The following is a 14,310-nucleotide window of genomic DNA, read 5'->3' as shown; positions in this document are numbered from 1 at the left end:
GCTCTCCTGGAACATTAAAGAACACTGACTCCAAATGTTTTTCACATCACTTCTCAGCCTCTGTTTCTGTATTCTTCTTCTGTCCCTTCAATCTTCCTAATATTTTATTTTAGTAGGTTATTAAATTTTCTGCCTTTTGCAACATCTTTTTGATATTTTTAAACCAATTTTAACATATACAATGTTAGAATAATTCATGTTTCTTCAACTATCTTCTGTCAGTGTTGCTGAGGACCTGCTGAGGTAAGAAGTAAACCCAAATTCTGCTGCCCATAGAAAGTCATGAATAGTCCAATGATTTGTTCATTTCCTAATATACTGTCCTTAGTTCACTCATGTTATCATTCCTAATCTTTTTGTACAAACATTGTAGGACTGATGTTAGTATTTTTCCTATGATTTTCTACATTAAACAGAAAATTGAAATCCTTTAAAAAATTGGAGTTATCCTTTTTCCTTTTCACACAAACTTATGATAAACAAGAGATGTGCCAATTCTGATGACGAACAGGCTCCAGAGACAGTTGAAGAAGATTCATTTCTCGCCCAACTTTCCAGATTTTCCTAACATGTTGACTTTAAAAATAGAAGTATTGTGTTCTGATCTCAATCCTCCAATTCCCACTGGTTTCTTTCACAGACACTACGGGAAAACCACCCCACTCCCGCCCCATGAGAGCCTCAGGCTTCTCAAAACTCTTTCAGAAGAGCTATAATTCAGATGAGTGCTCCTTTAGTCCACACAGGTGCTGTGGTGAGGTAAGGCAGTCACACTGACTCTTAATGTTTCAGAACTTGCCCATCAGCAGCCAGACAAAAGATTTCATGATTCTTCCCAAAGAATCCAAAATCAGAAAGGTGGGTTTGTGGAATGTTTCTTGAGACAACTAATATGATTTAAGTTTGTGGCTCCTGAATGAACTGCATGTGTCTTACCAGAAATGACACCTCTCCGGTTATAAGTTGGGACAGGGCTGCTACTATTCTGAGAACTAATTTGAGGCTTTTTTCCAAGTCTCAGTATATGAGAGAAAGTGACATAAATTAGATTAAAAGTGAGATTTATTGGTGTCTATGCTTAACAATTTTTATAATTTTGTATAAATTATGTCGCACACAGCTCACAGCAATTTGAGGTATGTCATTTTAAATTTACAAAATACTATGAGGTACACATCTTGTAAGATAATGTAAAGATTAATACTCTGTAGTTGTTCTAATATGCACTCCGTGGTGAGAGTACAACAGCTTTAGTTAAACTAATGAACATTCTTAGCTTGTTTTCTAGTCTGCATTGTAAATAAAATTACCTGCCCCCAAATTCCGATGAAGACAAACCGGCATAATGCCAGTAATGTGACTAAAAATGGGTCTAAGAGAAGCTCAATCCATGTTGGCTTATATTATTTTATTTTTATAAAGAGATATATAAAGGAAGCCGGGCATAGTGGTGCACACCTGCAATCTGCAGTCAGGAGGAACAGAGGAGGATCACTGCAAGTTCAGGCTCGACCAGGGCTGCATAGTGAGTTTAGGGCAAAGTTTTTATTATTGAGGAAGATCTTGTCTCAAAACTATTAAAAAGATGAATAATGGATACATGATTTATGCAAAAGATATCATAAATCATATATTTTCTTTTTGTCCCAACGTGTATACATGTATGTTTTTCATCATCTTAGTTTCTCTGTCACTTAATCTGACAAGAAAGAGAGGCTGACAGACTTCAAATTTGTAGCTGACTGGTTCCTGAGTATATCTCAATATGTAATATTTTTATTAGGAAAATGTTGAGGATTCATGTGGGTCATACTACATCTGAACTGATAGATATATACATATCTGTTTGACTGGTTATTCAAAATTATATTGCAATTATTTATGTGAAAATAATACCTCAGCTTCTCCTTTTATTTTTTGCCTTTGATTTGAACATCAAACAAATAGATAGATACAATTTCCCTCCAACAAGAATCTGCAATATAGTAAGGGTCAAATGCATGAAAATATAAAGTACAATATGTCAAAAGATGGAAAACATTAAGGGAACCTACTATGGGACACCAAGGTAGCTAGACAAAGGATGACAAGGTCAGTTGCTATGTGAGTAGTGTTCAACCCTAATTAAAGGTTATTACAACTTTTTATCTGTGGAAAAGAGTAAGAACAAAGGTTCAAGTTCATAGCTTTCATAGACTGAGAAAATGACTTATTCTCTACAGAGACAGAGGTAGAGTAAGATATTTCTAGTGGATAGAAAAATGTATTAGTGGTTTACACAGTGAAGAATACATGTTTTATTACATCTTGCTTTATGTCATTTTTCCTGATGAATGCAGTTGAAATACTGCATTATTTATTCATATACTTTAAACAGTACAGGTAGGTAATCCTTAACTACATGAGCACTGCTAAAAACTCATGCCATAGTGATAAATGTCAATTATATTCTAACTATATATTTTGCTATCAATTATGTATTTTTCTGTTAATTCTCCATGAAATTTGATACACACATACATTTGTTTTTGGAAAGATACTTGTTTGCTTAAATAAAAGTAAATTATGATTATTCCAATACTGTAAAAATCAAGTTGTTACTGTTTTTAATTTCAATATGTGTTTGTGATACTGCTTCATAGAAACACACTGTATGCTGTATAAAACAGTCTAAATGTATCATAAAGTTTTGAACTTAACTGTTAGTACACTGATGTACATTGAGATGATTCAACTTTCATTAGAGATAAGTTTACAATGAGAATAGTTCTATATAATCACATGCATATGTGTGAAACTAATACTACGAGATGAGAAATAATTAAATTATTTTTCCAATAATATTATTTAAATGATTAGTGTAAAATATTATTCTAAAAGTGGTATCATTTCACAAAATCCTACTAATTACTCTTAAGTGTTCCTTTTTAATCCATACCTCACTAGCACCATTAGCCTTGGTATTCCATTGGATTATAGTACATAATCTGTACTATATTTATTTAAGAATCTGTTTTCTCATTGTAGTAATGATAAAGCCAATTTCAAGGTATTTGGTGTTTTCATATATTTCATTGCAATTTTTTTTCTCTTGCAAACTATACACTTACATTCTTCCTGGAACATGGAGAAAGAAGGAATGTTAAAGTGAATGAGAAATATAAGAATGCTGAGAGAATCACAAATAAAGATGAATGATATACGTGTTCCTTTGTAGACAAGTAAGACTGAGAGATTCTCATTAGATTAATTTTCTCAGGTAAGAGTTAGTTGTCAAGTAAGTGCATCGAAAGAGATTTAATAGAGGATATAGTTCTAGATTTCACACAGCTTCATTATGAAATTCGAATATGAGGCTTTGAAACAGTATTCATAATCAAATTATTTCTGTCAAACTTGCATAACTTGTCACATAATTAGTGCAATTTACCAGTATAATTAACGCTTAGGGATCTGGAAAGAGCATGTCAGTTAGAAACTAGATCTAACACCCACAAGTTGCTTAACTCCATATAAATTATTTAAACTGTCCTAATGCAAAATAGAGATAAAATTTATGGGATTTTATATGTAAAGTGTTCTTAGGAAATCAGTGAAATAATAATCAATGAATGATAAATTTGGAAATGTTAGCTATTATTTTATCACATAATTTTCAAGCAATTTGGCTTCTTTTATACTTCTTCTGTCCTGTGGGGCAATGACAGTCCCCATTGGTCCCAATGGTCCTATTGCTCCTTCAGATCATGATTCAGAAAATGACATTTCTTAGACATTCCAAAGTTTGCCTGGCACATGTATTCAACTATTTTCATGTTCACATGGTAGTATGCATCCACAGGGACTCTGAAGTTCACTTAATAAATTTAATCAGATACTTCAGGTGTGAATTTTAAAAGATAGATTGAGTCTATACCATTTTATGGCATTACAATTGAATGTTGGAGTCATGTGTGCTACACATAGTACAGCACTTGCTTTTTATGATTACAAATCCTTTTATTTATGAGGAAATAACATATATATTATTTATAATATCTATAATAGTGAGAAAATTACCGCAGGATCCACATTAATTGTGTTTCTAGGGAAAAATTAAAAGGAACTGTAAGGCAATTGTATGATTTTTAAAATGCTATGATAATATTCTTTGGAAAGGAAAGAAATAGGATAAGTAAATTATGATATGGAGCTGGGGTGGGGATCTGTGTGGATGATGAGGAGTAAAGAGAACATCATGAACTCAACTTGAATAGAGTAAATTGCCCAGGAATTGAATTTAACCAAGAGTCATTGGTTTGACTAGCTAGATAAGTAAAAGGAAGAGATGGGCAATCAGGTTATGGGTTATACTGGCATCACTGTAAATGGCCTGCTAAGGTAAGTAAACCCCAATTATGCTGCCCATTGAGTTTTGAATAGACCAGTGATTGTTCATTTCTTGATACACTGTCCTCAGCTCACTCATGTTATCATCGCTAATTTTTCTTGCACAAATATGTATAAATCTCCTGATCATCCCACCTCAGATAGACACCTTGGCCTCTTTTTTAGTTTTGCATCTCAAAACCACAACCTGTTGCTTGGTATGACTTTAACAAGTATAGCTATTTTTTTTAAACTCTCATATTCAAAACCTCCCATCATGTTTCTTATTGCAATATTTTCTTATAACAGCTCTACTTCTTACTCTATCATTGCATGACTCCTATACATTTTAATTTTTTAATTATTACCAATTTCTTTTCAATCTATGATGATACATTTTTAATATTTTATATCTGGATTTGTGTATATAAATATCTCCTTGGATAACATTTATACCTATGATGTATTACAAATCTCAAATTCATCTATCAGTGAAAATTATCAATACTGACATAGTGACATAACTTTTTAAAGCTGCTCCTGTGTAGTTAAGGTGATTGACACATCTCAGTGCATCTTAATGAGAAAAACAAAATATTCTTTCAGATCTCAGTGCAGATACCATCCACAGATTTAGATTTATAATTACAATAGAGACTTTGTGTTCCATACAATGAATCTTTTTGTTTTCATATGAGTGCTGGAAAGATTTTGGTAAAACAGAAAGGTAGAATTGTAACTTTCAAATATTATCTTTCTGCTTATTTACCTACTATATTTTATACTATCTTATTGTGGAAGATAATCACAGAGTCCTTTCTGGTTTGACCATAAACATATAGGGAAACATAAGATAGACATCTACACTTTTCCTTTTAATGTTTGTATTGCTACATGTTTGCAATACATGCATTTTACAGTCCTCTTGAGGAGTAGGTATATGTGCATAACATAGCTTGTTTTTTTTTTTTAATTCCCTGCTCTTCTCTCCCCCACCTTCCAACTTATCTACTTTTTCCTTTTTTCATTCTTGTTTATATTTTTAAAGTTAGTACATATGTATAGCATGTAATATTTTCAGTCATTGCGATTATTGGGGTCATATGTAAAATACTTGAAGCTATACATACAGGAAATGATTTTTTTTTCTTGTTTTTATTTTTTAAATAGAATCTATATGGGAAAAGAAATAGGCTCATATTTTAAATTGGAATAGCAAAACATGGGGCATGGAAGAACATAGGACTTCTTCAGAAATCTTCATTTCCTTGGAGCAGCTTTGCTCAGTGTGTTCAGAGGGAACATGCTTAGTTAAATTCACTTATATATCCTGATAGAGTTTTCAAATCTCTAACCACTTTTTCTTGCCTTTACTGCTTAAAGTGTGGAGAAAGGATGAACTTTATAATTCTTGCACACCAAGAGTGAAGAAAATAGATGTGTGTATGTGCTTGTACCAGTTAAGACAAGGAATAGTGCAAACTTAAACTAATTAAAAAGCTTCAAAAAGTAAAATACACATGTGGAAGAAAAGAAGTATAAAATGTTATTAAATTGCAATCACTGGTAGGCACTGCATTATTGACAAATCAGTAATTATAAAAGAGTACAGAAAAATAATTTCCTCCACTAGTTTAAAAAAATAATTTGGCCACGTGAAAATTCATTGTCACATTCATAGTATAATGTTACAAGAATACATCTTACATTTATATACTATTTAATTGTACCAGTTACCTCCTAATCATTTCTTTACATATTTTAATTTAATAATTCTTTGTGTAGACTTGAGAAGACTTATACTATCAATATGCTTATTTTATAAGTAGGGGAAACTGAGGCAGAGTAATTAGTTGGCTTTCCCATATTCATAGAGATAATTAAAGTGAAACTTGCATTTGAACCTAGGATGTCTAACACTACATTTACATGCTAAACTACTAAGCTATGTGTCCGTACTGTATACTACGATATATTAATTTGACAAGCACCACCTAAAAGCACAAAAGATATAAGAGATGGAAGATATTGTGTGGAGGTATCTTGTTTTGGTTTACCCACTTCTACCTGAAACCACCTTATTCTCTAGGATCTCTTAGGATTAACAATTAAACACTCATCTGATTATGTCAAACATCTTTTAGCCTTCTTGAAGATACTTGTCAAAGCTTTGATTATCTGAAAAGTTTTAAAAATGCAGGGTGCTCAGGTCAACTCTAAAACATTGGATTCAAAATTTCTGTGGAGGATCCTATTTGCCATCCAGTACTCCTCCAGTGTTTTTGTGATACCAGGTCCACAGTCTATGCTTGAAGAAGCAACGAACTCAGGGAATTCTCTATGCTCAGCTACTATAACATTCTTAAAACTTTACTATGGAGAGGACTCCTCGAACATGGTGGACAGGTAGCAGCAGCTACAGAGGCTCTCTGATAGACCCAGCTTAGAATTCTGGAATGGTGTGGAGTAAGGAATCATAAGCAAGAGGAGATATGCCCTGCTGACCCAAGAATGAACTGGGCTGAAAGAACCCAACTGGGAATCCAATCATGGTGCTATAACAGGAACAGAAAAGCCTCAGTGTGAAAGCTGGTGCCCGAGCCATTGGAAGCCACAATTTGGGTTTCCCGCCACCGCTGCTGCATCTAAATCAGCTGAGCAGAGAGAGAGATGCACGAAAGCTCTGAGAACGGGAATCAGTAAATGGAGTTGAAAGCAGGATGGGCAGGGAGCTGTGCATTGACCTGCAGTGAGTGAGAGAAACTGGGACTCTTCCACAGTCTGGGAGACTCCAACAGAGGACATTCTGGGATGGGGCAGACTTGCGGGAACAGGGTGCTGCAGTGACTTCAGTCACATAACCCCTCTCAAGTGGGTTTGGTGAGCAGTGCCTAGCCTACATGATGCTGCTGGCTGAGACCCAGTTGGCTAGCACAACCTGGATCCCAGCACCTGAAGGTGAACTGGAGGGGCGGGCCCCACATAGGCTGCCTGGTAGCACATAGGTAGCACACTTCCTGGTGTGCTACAGTGGGAGGGAACACTTACCCAGCACAATTCAATCAACTGTGGCCAACAGGGAAGGAAGCTTGGCCTCTTATATATGCTTGCATATATAAGGAACAAAGAATATGGGGAGAGGAAGCAACAAGAAAGGCTCCTGGGCCCCCAATCCTGAGAAATAGGCAATAGCAGACACAGCACCAATAGATGTAAAGCGCTATCTCCAGAGCCTCATTGACAAGTTCAGTAATGAAGGTATTAATGACCTAGAGCTAGACATAAGCACAATAGTTAGAAAATGCTAAGCACCAAGAAAAAACAGATTGTGGAATGGAAGAACAGAAAAAGAGGGGAGAATCATTTGATGGAGAAAATAGAGAAAGCATACAATACCTGAAGCAGGTTCAAAGAGATTACCAGAAAACTAAAAATTCTATTGAAAACTGGCATAACAGCTTGAAAGATACTAAGGACAGATTATCTGAACTAGAGGGCAGATTTGTAATATGGGAGCATGAAATGAAAAACTTCTTAAAAATAACAAAGAAACAAACAGCAATAATACAAAGACTAGAACATGATAAGAGGATCTATAACTTAATAATTAAGAACATAAAAGAAGAAGTAGGGACACAAACAAATGAACTACAAAAGCTACTCACAGAAATAATCCAGGAGAATTTTCCTAATTTAGCAAAAGGTAAAGATACTCAGTTGTATGAAGCATACAGGATCCCAGCCACCTACAACCCAAACAGAGCAACACCCAGGCATATAATAATTAAAATTCCAGAAATCCAATACAAGAACAGAATATTAAAAGCCGTCAGAGACAAGAAACAGATCACTTACAAGGGAACACCCATCAGAATTACAACAGACTTCTTGGGACAAACCAACAAATCACAAAGACCATGGGGGGAAATAATTCAAGCTTTGAAAGATAATAATCTCCAGCCAAGATTGATATATCCTGCACAACTATCCCTGAAAATTGATGGAAAAACAAGGTGCTTCCAGCACAAAGAGGAACTAAAGGAATATGCAACCACCAATTCAACTCTACAGAGAATACTGCAGGATATTCTTTTTTTTAAATTTTATTTAAAAGGAAAAAGAGAAAAAAAACAAAAGAAAACAAAGTGGTGTAAGGGTACAAGTAATACAGAACTACAAAAAAAAAAAAAACAGTATGAAATCACCAGTTAATAGATTACATATTATCATCTCAGAGATAGTTGCTCAAATCACAGTATCAAAGAATACAAAGTGGTCTTTCAAACAGTGAGACTGCAAACAGTTGTGTTCAATGATCCAACCAAAAACATTACTACGGTCAGCTATTTAACAGCCCTAAGCACACTTGCTATTGTATCTTTTAGAGCTCTTTTTTACCTCTCTTTTTTTACAACAAAATTTACACATTTTGGGTTTTATTACTCCTAAGTTCTTATTACTTTTTTTTGGAGAGAATAAAGTCAAATATGGCATAACAAAGCTGTCAGTCAAAGCCAAGGATAGACATAGCACATGATGTAAAACAGAGTACAAGGTTATCAACAATGGTTATCAACAATGTCTCTTGTTTCCTTAAAAAGAATTGTCTGTCTCATTAGATATTATAAAGTTGAACAAAACAGTAGAAAACAAGACCAATAAATCTTAAGCGTTGTAAACATTGCAGGACTTCCAAAGGAGACAATAGTAAAACCAGAATAGGAATCTTAGTGAATCTTATTGCCTTCAAAGTAGTTGCCTATAATCTCAAACTTGATACTATCATACAGAATGGAACAGAGTCTAATCAGTCAAAACAAGATCGTGGGAGTACTACAGGAATTCAAAACAAGTAAATAGGAAATCAAAAAAGTTACTATTATATATCCTGCTAATTTTTAAATGTTCCCCTTAATTAAAAAATATAAGAAATAACTAAATAATTTTTTTTAATGAATGAGGGAGAGTTTGAGAAAAAACAGTACATAACAATATAACAATACAGGTCAAAGCATGACTGTTTCAGCAACCGAGTGCTTCACCACCAAATAACCCGACTTAATAGTAGTTACAATGGTGTGTCTTATTCCTTGAAATATTTGAATAAAACTTCATATACCATAGCTTCAAATATTTCCATATCAAGAAGCCCAGAATAAAGCCTTTCCAATTAATAAGTGAAATCTTTATAAGGCTTCAAAGCCACATAATGGGGAATCATGATTACCACATATTTTTATATATTTGAATCATTACTTACATTAGGGAAACTATTCGGTATTCACACATGCAAGATTGATTTACTTCACTTATGAGTATGGTCTCAAGCTGCGCCCATTTATTGATAAAAATCTCAATGTGATCCTTCTTTATAGCCAAATAATACTCCATTGTATAGAAATACCACAACTTTTTTATCCATTCCTCAGTTGATGGACACTTGGGTTGTTTCCAAGAGCTGACGATTACAAATTGTGCTGCTATAAACATAGGTGCACATATATCACTGTGGTATGATGCTTTCAGTTTTTCTGGGAATATGGCTAGAAGTGGAATAGCTGGAATAAATGGGACTTCCAATCCCAGCTTTTTGAGAAATCTCCAGACTGACCTCCACAAAGGCTGCACCAGTCTACACTCCCACCAACAGGATAGGAGAGTTCCTTTTTCCCCACAGCCTCTCCAGCATTTGTTGTTGTTGGTTTTCTTGATCCTGGCCATTCTGTCAGGAGCGAGATGGTATCTCAGTGTGGTTTTAATTTGCATTTCTCTAATGACCAATGATGATGAACAGTTTTTCATGTATTTATTTTCCATTTGCATTTCTTCATCTGAGAAGTGCATATTCATCTCAGATGCCAATTTTTGGATTGGATCTTTGAGTTTTGGGGCTCTGAGTTTTTTCAATTCTTTATATGTTTTAGACAAGAGTACCTTGTCTGAGAGAGAGTTCACTAAAATCTTTTACAAGTTTGTGGGTTTTCTTTTCATTATGCTGGAGATTTCTTTTGACATGCAGAAACTTTTTAATAAGAAGTGGTCCAAATTATTCATTCTGGGAACTATTTCCTGTGCGGTTTGAGTCCTGTTCATGAATTCTCTACCTACTCCTACGTCTTCAAGGTTTCTACCCAATTTGTCTTCCAATAGATTCAGTTTTTCTGTTTTAATATTCAGATCTTTGACCCATTTAGATTTTAATTTAGTACATGGTGATACACATGTGTCTAGCTTTAGTTTTTGGGCAAATGGAGAGCCAGTTTTTCCAGCACAATTTATTAAAGAGACTGTCGTTCTTCCAGTGGACCCACTTGGCTCCTTTATCATAGATAAGGTGGTGGAGTGTGTTTGTAGTTGTGGTTGTATCTTCTAATCTATTCCATTGATCTTCAGCTCTGTTTTGATTCCAGTACCATGTTGATTTTACTACTGTTGCTTTGTATTATAACTTCAAGTCAGGGATTGTGATGCCTCCTGCCTTGCCTTTGCTGCTTAGAATTGCCTTTGCTATTCTAGGTCTCTTCTGGTTCCAGAAGAATTTTAGGAGTGTTTTCTCTAGATTTATAAGGTATGTTGATGGTATTTTTATTGGGATTGCATTGAATCTGTATAACATTTTGGGAGAATGTCCATTTTCACAATGTTTGTTCTTCCTATCCTATGTTCTTCCTATCCTATCCTCTTTCCATTTTCTGAGATCATTTCAATTTCTTTTTTCAGTGTATTATAATTTTCCCTATATAGGTCTTTCACTTCTTTGGTAAGAGTAATTCCTAAATATTTCTTTTCTTTCTTTCTTTTTTTTTTTTTTTTGCATGCTAATGTGAAGAGTGTGGTTTCTCTTATTTCCCTCTCTGTGATTTTGTTGTTCATGTATAGGAATGCTATTGATTTCTGAGTATTGATTTTGTATCGAGCCACATCTAAGAGTTTTTCAATGGAGTTTAGGGGTTCTTCTATGTAGCGTATCATGTCAACTGCAAACAATGATAATTTAACTTCTTCTTTTCCTATATTACCCCTTTTATTTCTCTCTCTTGCCTAATTGCTCTGGCTAGTACTTCCAGTACTATATTAAATAGGAGTGGTGATAAAGAACATCCTTGTCTTGTGCCTGATTTTAAAGTAAAGGCTTTCAATTTTTTGGCCATTTAGTATGATGCTGACTGTTGGTTTGTCATAAATGGCCTTTATAATATTGAGGTAAAGACCATCTATTTCAATTTTCTGTAAAGTTCTTATCATGAATAAATGTTGGACCTTATTGAAGACTTTTTCTGCATCTATAGAAATGATCATATGATTCTTACTTTTGGCTTTATTGATATGAAGGTTTACATTTATTGATTTACATATGTTGAAGCATCCTTGCATTCCTCGGATGAATCCCACTTGGTCATGGTTTATAATCTTCTTGATATTTGCTGCATCGTATTTGCCAATATTTTATTGAGGATTTTTGCATCTGTATTCATTAGGGAGATCGGTCTATAGTTCACTTTATTAGTTGGGTCTTTCTCAGGTTTTGGTACTAGAGTAATATTTGCTTCTAGGAATGACTTAGGAAGGGTTGCTTCCCTTTCAATTTCATTGAATAGTTTGAGGAGTGTCGGCATTAGGTCTTCTTTGTATTTCTTGTAGAATTCGGCAGTGAATCCATCTGGGCCTGGGCTCTTCTTTGCAGGTCAGGACTTAATTACATTTTCAATTTCATTAAAAGAGATTGGGTTATTAAACAGTTTTACATCCTCTTGATCGAGCTTTGGTACTTCATATGTTTCTAAGAATCTGTCTATTTCTTCTGTGTTATCAAACTTTTGAGAGTAGATGTTTTTCAAATAGGTGTTGATGTTCTTCTGTATTTCTATTGGGTCTGTAGTGATTTCACCTTTTTCATTTCTTATTGCATGAATTTGAGCTTTTTCTTCCCTTTTTAAAATAAGGTTGGCTAGGGGCTTATCAATTTTATTTATTCTTTCAAAGAACCAACTCTTTGATTCATTGATTCTTTGGATTGTTTTCTTAGTCTCTATTGCTTTGATTTCTGCTCTGATTTTTATAATTTCCTCTCTTCTTTTGGCTTTGGGTTTGACTTGCTCTTTTTCTAGACGTTTGAGGTGTAGCATCAAGTTATTTATGTGTATTCATTCTGTTTTCCTGATGTGGGAACTCAGTGCAATAGATTTTCCTCTGAGGACGGCTTTCATTGCATCCCACAAATTCCAGGAAGTTGTATCTGCATTTTCAATTTCTTTTAGGTATTGTTTAATTTTTTTCTTTTATTTCTTCTGTGACCCACTAATTAAGAGTATGTTATTCAGTTTCCATGTGTTTGCGGGATTTTTGCAGTATCTTTTATCATTAATTTCTAATTTCATAGCGCTATGTTCTGATAACATGCAAGGGATGATTTCAACTTTTGCATTTGTTTAAATAAGTTCTGTGAGCTAATATATGGTCTATTTTAGAGAATGATCCATGTTCTGCTGAAAAGAAAGTGTATTCTGAAGTTGTTGGGTGGAACATTCTGTATATGTCTATTAAATCCATTTGTTTGCAGGTGTGATTCAGTTCTGTTATTTCTTCACTCATTTTCTGTCTGGTTGAACTGTCCCTTGGTGTCAATGGTGTATTAAGGGCTCCTATTCCAATTGTGTTACTGATAATTTGAGTTTTCATTTGTGTTAATAGTTGTTTTATGTAACTGAGTGCTCTGGAGTTTGGTGCATATATATTTAAGGTAGTTATCTCTTCCTCTTTGAGTTTTCCCCTCTAGAGTATGTAGTGACCTTCGTTGTACTTTATCATCATTGTTGTTTTAAAGTTCACGTTGTCTGCAAACAGAATGACTACTCCTGCCTTTTTTTGGATTCCTGCTGCATGAAGTATTGTTTTCCATCCTTTGACTTTCTGTCTGTGAGTATCCTTCTGTGTTAGATGGTTTTCCTGTAAACAACAAATGGTTGGATTTTGTTTCTTGATTCATTCTGCTAGTCTGTTTCTTTTGATTGGTGCATTGAGATCATTTACATTAATGGTTATTACTGTTAAATGCTGGTTTATTGTTGACATGTTATCTCTCTGCTGTTGCATCTTTATCTTTCTGTTCTGTTTAATTATCTGCTTTGCTTAGTGGTTTTTTCCTTTGTGTATCTAAACTGTCTCTCAATATTTTTTTGCAGTGTTGGTTTGGTGTTCATGAAGTTCTTGAGCTGTTCTTTGTCATGGAAGTATCATATTTCACCATCAATTTTGAATGATAGTTTTGCAGGATACATCAGTCTAGGTTGGAAATCATTTTGCTTTAGGATCTGGAATACTTCACTCCATGCTCTTCTTGACTTTACTGTTTGTGCTGAGAAGTCTGCTGTGATTCTGATAGGTTTTCCTTTATAATTGATCTGTCTTTTCTCTCTGACAGCTTTCAATAATCTATTCTTGTGTTTGATTTCTGGAATGATGATTATTATATGTCTGGGTGTAGTTTTATTTTGGTTATGACTATTTGGAGTTCTATATGCTTCACTGATCCTGATGTCGGTTTCTGATCTCATGCTTGGGAATTTTTCAGCTATTACTTCTCTAAATATTCTCTTGACATCCTTTATGTTGTCTCCTTCTTTTTCATTAATCCCTATCATTCTTATGTTATTTTTCTTTGTATTGTCTTGCAGTTCTTGAATTGTTGTTTCATGATTCCTTGTTATTTTAAAAAGATCTTTCCTTTTCTGTTCACTAGCTGCAATCCTGTCTTCAAGGTCTGAAATTCTATCTTCACTTTCATTAAGGCGGTTTTTACAACTTTCAGTGGAGTTTTTTATTTCCTGTATATCTCTGTGCATCTGCATTATGTATTCTGTTTGTTTCTTATATTGCTCGTCTAGGGATTCTATCTTTTTATTTATTTCCTCTTATTTTTTATCTGTGTTTTCTTTAGATATA

This window comes from Cavia porcellus, unplaced genomic scaffold (assembly GCF_034190915.1).
Source record: "Cavia porcellus strain 051 isolate PalLab524CR breed Dunkin Hartley unplaced genomic scaffold, mCavPor4.1 scaffold_9, whole genome shotgun sequence".
In the NCBI taxonomy this organism is placed as follows: domain Eukaryota; kingdom Metazoa; phylum Chordata; class Mammalia; order Rodentia; family Caviidae; genus Cavia; species Cavia porcellus.
Note: the sequence above shows the minus strand (reverse complement) of the source record.